Source organism: Rhipicephalus sanguineus, chromosome 10 (assembly GCF_013339695.2).
Source record: "Rhipicephalus sanguineus isolate Rsan-2018 chromosome 10, BIME_Rsan_1.4, whole genome shotgun sequence".
Taxonomy (NCBI): Eukaryota; Metazoa; Arthropoda; class Arachnida; order Ixodida; family Ixodidae; genus Rhipicephalus; species Rhipicephalus sanguineus.
Window position 1 is genome coordinate 127,319,128 of NC_051185.1, and position 9,603 is coordinate 127,328,730.

Genomic DNA, 9,603 nt, shown 5'->3' on the forward strand with positions numbered 1-9,603 from the left:
AGCGCTTACTAAGAATTTCTTTTTTTCGCGTTGTGGTCGGCCGGCAGAGCTACCAGCTACAGATTGTTTTCACCAGGGGCGTAGCCAAGGGGGGGGGTTGGGGGGGTTCAACCCCCGCCCCCGAAATTTTTCAGTTTTGCTTGCGTATATATACACGCACACATACAAACGCACGCACGAACGTACATAAAGTATGGTTGAACCCCCCCCCCCCCCGAAAAAAATTTCTGGCTACGCCCCTGGTTTTCACGGAAGCGAGACTTCCCTTAGCGCCGTTCGTTTCGTCGCAAGAATTAGACCCATTTGACGCAGGGGCGGATCCAGCCACTCATTTTGAGGGGGAGGGGGAGGGGGGAACACACCTGCAAACATGAACCGCCCGCTGGGAACAATGCCTCCGCTCTACGCTCACAGCCTCCGAAACGTGATGGAATGGGAAAGCCGGAACGGCGACGCTTGACCGATGCTGCAGTCACCCCCTGAGGAAGGGACCGACTCGGTCCCGAAACGTCGGACTCTTTTCGAGCTGCGGCTGGAGCGGGAGCTGACAAGGAGACAAACCGTCTCTGGTTTTAACCCATAAAGAAATTGCGTTTCTGACCAGGGGCGACGCACGTGTGAGTATGGGGAGCAGGTTTCGGAACTGCGCATGTGCTGGTTGCAAAACAAACTGTCTCTTTTAGCGACTATCTAAATTACTACATATGAGTATCTAAATTACTGCTAGGGGCGACTACTCATGTAAAGAAAATTCTCCAATAATAATAAGTGGATGCGCAGAGGAGATCGCAAGCATTGCGGCACTTGCTCAACTCCAGGCGTACGTCCGCATCGTTTTCACAAGTAAAACAAAGACAGCAACGACCAAGCAGAACGGCAACAGCCTCACAGACGACGAAGATTACACGGTGGCACATATAGTACTCCGTCTGTTTTACTATACGACAAAGAAATTTCGTATTTATCGGCTAACCGTCTCAACTGAACCGCTTACGCGTTTCAGTCACGATGCATCATGTGATTATGATCAATGTTTCTGTTGTTCTTGTGTCTTTGTGCCTTTTCATGCTTTGGTTGTATCACTTTGTTTGTGACGTGGTGCGCCTAAGAATGTATTTTTGTACTTTTTCGCACGAATAAACTTCAGTTGTCAGCCAGCGCTTCGTGTGTTGTGGTGTGTGTTCCTTCTTTGTCGTCGTCTTTTACCGCGCTGTTTCCCGTTTCACCATGCTTTACCAACTAGCCAACAAGTTTACCTTATTAGGCATATTTACGTTTGCAAGAGACTTTCTGAGGGATACCCTATTTTTTAATACGAAAGTGTTTTATGCCGGGGTCCACCATGACCTTCATGGCGTAGTCCGTCACGGAAGTACGTCGGCAATATGAACGCCATCAGATGGCAAAGAAAAAAATAATATAAGAAAAAGTTCCGTTGGCCGGAGTCGAAACCATGACCTCTCGGTCCGCCACCATGGCTGGCAGGCGTTTAGCCCATCTGTGCTACCGCCAAACACATTGCGGGCTTTCACACTTTCATCTCGCAGTGCTCTTGGATTGATGGATGGAATGATGCTATGAGCGTCCCCTTTATAACGGGGTGGTGACATCTGTGCCACCAGGCAAGAAAAAAAAAAAACGCGCCGTTGCTACGACCGTCCCATTCCGCGCGTTTCCAATATAAGTAGGGCTTCGTGTTTTCGGTTTTATCCGAAAAAAATCCGATAAACATTCGCCGGTAAAATATTTGTCAATTCGGACTTATCCGATAAACTCCGATTTCAAGGGTCAATATGACCTGGTTCCGTTCTTTATCGAAAGGGCAAGTTCTAAGTGCTCATTGATACATCTTCTGGTTTGACCGATTTAAAGTTTACCACGCGTAGCTGTATTAGGCGATGTAGCTGTATTGCGCTGCGACTCAGCTTCCTAGGTGCAGAAGCTTCATAAGGACTTGCAACTCTCCAACCCCGAATTCAAGGCGCTTCACTTCAAAAATCTGTGCCACCTACTCAACAACGCTCTGGAGGATGGAATCAGGACGAGCTCGTTTAGCGTAGTTCACGATTTTGTTGTGCCCTTTCCTGCACTGTTGAAGTCGTCGCGGGAGCTGCGCCGTAAGTTCGGTCTTGTGTGCTTGGCCATTGGCATGCCCATGAAGTCGCTGAAAACCGTATAACCGTCGAGGCGGTTCTCTTTTTATGAAGCTCTAGAACATATTTTGGACAACTGGCGTGCCATTTTGTCTTTCTTGAGAAGCGACGAAGCCAAGGGAACGAAGTGTGAGAAGCTCAAAAGTCTTATTTCATAACCTGAAGCTGTGCACAACTTGCTCGTTAAGATGAGGTTTCCTAAGACCAATTCGTGTGCCGTGATCTCAATCATCAAGTAAGTTGAGGCAAAAAGTACCCTGGTACACCAAGTTTATCCCATACTGGGGGTTCGTTTGCACGCACTCATCAATCAATGGCGTGATCCAACCGAGGTCTTCGCATCAGGTGTCACAAGTCTGTTGGACCTCCTTGACGAGACCGACCGCTTAATGCAGACGTTCACGGAAACTACGCTGCCGTCGGCGGAAAGTGGAGACAGACATTTGAGAGGAACCTGGGTGATCAACTTCAGTACACCAAAGAATCGTTTTAGTACTGTGTTCAAATTGTGAATCCAAATGTGAAGCATGAGCTGCCCTGAGCGTTCTACTTTTCAATTAGTGTTTCTTGAAACTGACGACATGAGCCAGCTCCTGAGTGATTTTGAGAACTATCAGTGCTATTAAATATGTGACATTGTTGAACCCCTGTCGTTTTGGAGACTTCACAATTTCCAGAGGCCAGTGCTTTCTCGCTGCGCGCTGCGTCTTCTGGCGCTTCCTGTTTCTAGCGCTAACGTTGAAAGGGCATTTTAAAGCTGAGATTCGTCAATCGAAAGGAGCGCGCTTCGATCACTGACAGCAACCTTGCAAAGTATGCTTGCGTGTTTTAGAATAACCTTTAAGCATAAGGTTAAGGACAAGCATAAGGATAAGGCATAAGGACAAGCATACGCACAAATACAGGTGTTTTGAGTTCAAGTATTTCGCTTGTGCGAATATGTTTTTGTGTATTCAGACCTTCTAGGAAAAGAAATGTGCTTCGTGTGTTTTGATGTTCTGGTATTCAGATATGAATTGATCTAAGATTTTGGGGTTTCGAGAATAATGCAAAACTCCGAATTTCGGAGAATCGGGGCTTTACGAGAAATAAACTCCGATAAACGCCAAATTTCCGCCACAAATATAAACTCCGATAAACACCCGCCGATCTTCAAGAAAAATAAACACCGAAAACACGGAGCTCTAAATATAAGTTTGATTTCGTCAACGCTTTAACACACCGTGAGGTGGCAGCTATGGTCCAGGCGTCGTCCATAGCATCCATCCATATCGAAAAATAGCTCTCCGACGCTCGCCTGGCTGTCGCACCGCGTTCCCCGCTCGCCCTCTGAGAAGTATACGGCCAGGATAGAGGGAAGAAACGACGCTCGTAGCGTTTCTCTTCGCATTTCACGACGCTTTGAAGGAGTGCATATGGAGTCTGTGTTTATTCAACGATACGTTGTTTATTCAACGATATGTGTTTATTATGTGCTTGTTGATGCCATCTTTGCACGGGATTCAGCATATCCACGTATATGTTAAGAACTTCAGCTACCGCAAGGATTAAATCATGATCGTGGGCGTCAGTCGTCGGTACGTATATGTGCCACTAGGCGTCAACGTGAGTGAGATGCGTCCACATCAAGCAGTGCTATATCTGCCAAACAACAGTAGGCGTTGTACAAGCTCTCCATATACCAATGCACTATAAACAAACTACTTCTGTGACGACACGTTTCACTTTCGTGCTGTACCGATTCCTATGATGGAGGGATCAGCCATCATTTTTTAAAAAAACCAACTGCACACTTTGTGATTGAAAGAATAAATCGCAATCCGCGTAGCAGCGTTATATCGGGCTGAAAGTGAGCAAGAAATGCTGTAATATATGAGCGCGCGACATACCGCTTGTACTTTAGCGAAATTAGTTCAAGTTATGTGACACTGCTCCAGCACCTTCGAAACTTCCGAGCACAATATCCTTGGCAGCCTTTCTTTCATCCGAGTCAAACAATACATGTTCTATTCTTTGTAAACGCAACATGTCTAGAAAAACATACCTTGAAGTTTTGTCATATGGAAAAAGAATATTCAGGCGCTGATGCATAATGTTATACCTGTTTGTACAGGATATTAGTACATTCCTCGTAACTGCGTTAAAAGGGTGGCAGAAAGATACAGCCTAGTCAGTTGCGAATTGCTTGGCTGCCCTTAACAGGCCTATGACGACAAATTGCAGGATATATTTGGCTGATTACTGGCGTGTCTGATATCTCGAATACTGCAGCTAGCCATGATAAGTGACGTTTGAAGTTTTCTTGAACTCGAAAACAAAACAATTAAATGGTGACGATAACAAATCTAAAGTTCAGCGTAGGCTACGTGCGTGGCCTACGCTTACATTGTGTCGTCGGGACGGGTCAAGTGGCAACCACAGTACCAGGTTTATACGACTCGAGTGGCAACACGCACGTCTACGACACTCACAGGACTGTGGGACAGTCGCCTGCCGCATGTGCTTTGTCAATGCGCACCGGTGTTTCCCGCCAAATTCGAGAGTGGAAATCCTTGGCCTGAACAAAGACGGTGCACTACCTTTCCTTTCACTCCTACGCTGTAAGAAGCACTGTGTTTTTTGCGCGCAGCGCAACGCAAAACCATAGTCCTTCAGAAGCTATTGAGGCACTATTGTAAAACCTACAGCATTAGGACTGTAGTCAGAAAAAACTGCACTGCAGCTAATTCGCGCACCGCGAAAGCTCTTCGGCGAAATACTAAAGTAAGAAAGGAGTGAAAGGTGAGACCATGCGTGAGACTAGAACGTTTTAGCAGGCAGTGACGGTAATACCGCACAGTAAGTACAGAAACAGCTGCTCATTGTGTATGGTAATGTAAAGATGGAATTAATGTGGCTACTACAGGTCTTGCAGATTTAAAAAATAAAGATACGTGCCGACGACGAAAGAACGGTATTTCTGTACTTACACTACAGTATTATGGTCACTGTTAAAACGTTCTAGTGATTTCGGCAGCATAATACTTGCACACTGGCGTAAGTCCCGGGGGGTCAGGGAGGTCCTGACCCCACTTGTGTTCAGCCTGGGGGGGACACCGTTTGCAAATGTCCCCCCTTGAGATTTATTTTTCAAACATGCCTGTTTATTTTGTAGTGTGTAGTAGAGCACTGCACGGGCCGGGATTCTCGGCCCGAACCCGGCCCTAGCCCGGGACTCGTTCAAATTTACCCGCCCGAGCCCGGCCCGGCGACTATACTTTAACCTACGGTACTTTCTCGTAAAAAGGGCCCCTTACAGTGGAAACAGTTGAGCGGACATAGGGTACGATGAACGTTCGTTCGGCAGTGGTATACTGTACCTAATTTTCTAGAAATACAATCGGGATCGTCAAGAGCGTATTGTAGCAGACATCGTTGGAAGAAAAGTGATTTGCAGGATGAGTCCGGTTTCAATAAGGAGCGCAATAGAAACAGAGGGGACAGACAACAGAACGCTCTCTTCACTTTTTGATTATTGCGCTCTACACTAAAATTTTAATGGACACGAAAGTGAAACAATGAATCAGCTTAGATTGATAAATTGTGCTCTGAGAAATCTAATGTCGTTAATTTCACCAATACAGATGCATTAATAAAGGATAAAATTAAAGTCAAGGTTTCCTTTTTAAAATAATTTCACGCCAAAATCTCCAGGCGTGACAACACGGATTTTAAAGCGTATTTTTCGTATTTTGGAGACTTTGGCTTGTCGAAATTTCCTGAAGCTTCGTATGTTAAGTCTATGGCCCCCCTCGGAAAACAACGCACTTCATTTTTACCGATTATGAACTGCGTAGTGCCTAGCAGATGCCGTCAAAATCTATGACGCGTTTGATGCGGGAATTTCTTCCCCTCGATATAAATTACGCCACCAAGTGAGAATGCCACCACTCATGCGAACTAACTACGGGCGTCAGGACCTTGAGTATCAAATACCCCGGCTATTAAACATTGTTGAGAATCACATAGATTTTCATGCCCCCCGCTTTAAACAATTTGTAAAAAAACTTCCTGTTACATTCCACGATAACTTATCAATAAAATATATCTCACTAATCTTTTTTATGTACACCGCATACACATGTTTTTTTTTTCGGTCTGAGTTGAAATGTGAAAGTTCACAATTTAATGCGTATATGTTTATGTTCTTGAAGTGTTCGTATGATATGTTTGTTTTCCATGAAGTATCATGAAGTGTTTTCATGTATGATGTATACGTGTATTGCTTTATTTGCAGTGATAATGATGTACATGCATTTTTGATTTCTCTGGTTGCTCCATTGTTTGTACTCGCCTCGAAAACGTGTACATGCATGCCGAATGCGCATAGGAGTAAGAGCCTCTGTCAGGCAATATGGCCTTTAGCTCTTACTCCTCTTTCTGTATCAGAAAGAAAATAAACTTGAACTTGAACTTGAACTTGGCGTAGCCAGCCTTGATTTATTTTCGCGCGTTTTCTCGCTTCCTATGAGTCTTCTCGCGGCGGCCGGCGTGGGGATTTTGGAACTGTGAAAGAGTAATTTGCTAATAATGCGAAAATCGCTTTTCCCTTTAGTGTCCATTTAAAGCGTGCTGTAAGACAACGTCAACTGTTCACCCTTCTGGATATGTAGTACACATATCTTCATCATAGTAGCACCTTTCCACATCAAGAGAAACAGAGGAAAAAAGCCAGGTTTATTACATTTGTTGTAATTACACTAACCTAGATAAAAATTACAACGAACCGCGCGCACCGCGTGCACTTTGGAAATATAAGCGGAATGGCAAAAAAGAAACTATTTGTCATAGCATTCTTTTCATATATCACACCACTGCCATTATATACAGTCTACAAGTTTTTGTGGCATAGTTTATAGTTTATTTGCTCGCATGTTATTGTACAACAAAAATCAAGTTATAAAAAGATTCCGCTATAAGAACACCATGCGCCGTTGCATCACATGTCCTGCCGCGCTTAAGTTTCCTGCTTGCGATAGTCCCACGGGCGCACATCTGCCTTGCGAAATATGAAGGCGTCGGTAGTCGTAGTTTTTAATTTCCACCACTGGAACAAATTTAGGAGGTCTTTTTGCACCTCTGCAGAATGACAATAGCTGTCAAACTGATTCCTTCATTTCTCTCGTTCCCGAACATTGTGTAACTCTTCAATATAATCTATAAATGCCTCTGAGAGCTTGTCCTTGCAGTTTTCAGCAGTGTTTGTTATGCACGGCTTGCACAGGGCTCTTTTTTTTTTTTCGTAATATAATGGTGTATGCCTACCCAACGATGTTGTACCGGTAGAAGGTGGCCTACGCTGGTGGGCACATAGGACTGGCAGTGGACGGAGTGATTGCGATCTATCTTCGGGGCTTATTCCAGTTTGGTAATAAAGGTGCGAATAAGCTTCTCCACGCTTACTCATTGGCTGCATATGATTCGAGGTAAGGGGACGTCATCCCCCGGCATGGAATTCGTGATTCTTATTTTAAGGCAGATACATCGTCAAGCTAATATACTTTGCCTTTGAATATACATGTTTAATGGACTTGTGCTGTTCCTGCACACTCCAACGCTGTTGTGGCACTATCATGTAGCTCTCGCACTATTAGTGCAGGGGTCTCAAACACGCGGCCCGCGGACCACTTGCTAGCGGCCTGCGGCCCGCACATTACTGTCTTCGTCCCACTTTTTCATTTATTTATAAGTACGTTTGTGAGCTACACTGTCATGACAGGTCTAAAGCATGTTTTTTTTAGTGAGGCACCGCCTGCAGCCACCATGTGTTGATACATAACCGTGAAACAAAACGCTATATTGCAGAATCGGCGTCCAGATTTTAGCCATTTCGGAGATGGTATCGATATGTCGGTGGAAACTTGCCGCCAAATATGCCCTTCAGAAATGACCCATATATGATATATTAAAAAGGTATTCCAAATGGCAACGTTATCTGACATCTGGTACAACCAGGCCCGTAGCCCGGAATTTTCTTGGGGGGGGGGGGGGGGGGGGGCACTTGCTGAAAACCTTGACTATATATATTTGAGAAAACCACCTATTTTCATCATTTATTTTTGGTAAAAACACCTGCTTCACCAACATTTCAGGGGGGGGGGGGCTAAGGCCCCCTCTCGGCTGCGGCCCTGGGTGCAGCCTATGCCTCCCTACGCCCTACGCCCTACCCCCTCCACTCCTACCTTCGTCACTGTCTGTCCTGGCCCTTGCGAAAGTAAATTTTCGTGAATGCGGCCCGTTAGCTGAGGCGGCTTTGAGACCCCTGATATAGATCGGAACAAGACGAACGCTCAGATGTCAACAATGCGGGCACACAAAGCAGGCTGTGCATGTCCATCTCGCGTCACATGACCTCTGGGAACCTAGATGAAGCCACGGAAAAAGAATGTCTTTAGAGGGGTTTTATGCAACGAGACTCCGCCCAGTCTTTTCGTTTTAGTGGAGGGCTGGAATTTTCAAGAACGTTTCTCCGCCTGGTTGCTTCGTAATCGCAATTGCGATGATAAGTTATAGATATAAATTTGTTATATTACATTTATTACGGCGATTACAGAATAACATTCGGGGTATAAAACAACGAATGCAAATAAAGCACGGAATAACGAGATGGTAACTATATTTGCGCCTGGTGTATTTACTTTTAGCTCGCCCGTTTCAGATAAATCAAGTAGCCCCATATGCAAGAGGCAAACGAAGATCAGTACTTTTTACTCATGAAACTTATCCAAATAGCTTGCCCCACGTAAAAAAAGAAAGAAAAAAGAATCGTTTTATCGAGATAAAATCTGAAGCGTATATGTACGTGCAACGCATGAGGAACACACTTGAAGGGACACTAAACAAAAAATAATTCTTCTACTATCAATAAATTACTCTTAAAATACCACAATGACTACGCTCGCTGCGACAAGAGTCTTCGTAAGCGAGAAAACGCGCAAAAAGAAAATGCGGGTGCCGACGCCATCCTGATTATCGTGCAACGAACATCGCGGCGTCATAGATTTTGACGGCGTCCACTGGGGTCTACGTAGTTCCTAATCGGTAAAAATTAAGTACATTGACCTCTGCGAGGGCCATAGACTTAACATACGAACTTTCAAGAAGTTTTGTTGACCCAGTGTCCCCAGAATACGACAAATACAGTTTGAAATCCGTGACGTCACGCGCGGAGGTTTCGGCGCGAAATTTCAAAATAAAACTTTGCCCTTGATTTTCTCCTTATGATGGTTAAACCAGTTACATTCGTGTTCTCACTTTATCAGTCTTAACCGATTCATTGCATCGTGTTAAGTCCCTATAAGAATTGAGCAAATCCAAACCCGGCCCGACCCGAGCCCGCCACCTCAAACCCGGGCCCGGCCCTAAGCCCGGAGCTTCAAACCCGAGCCCGGCCCGGGCCCGCCGTGAAAAC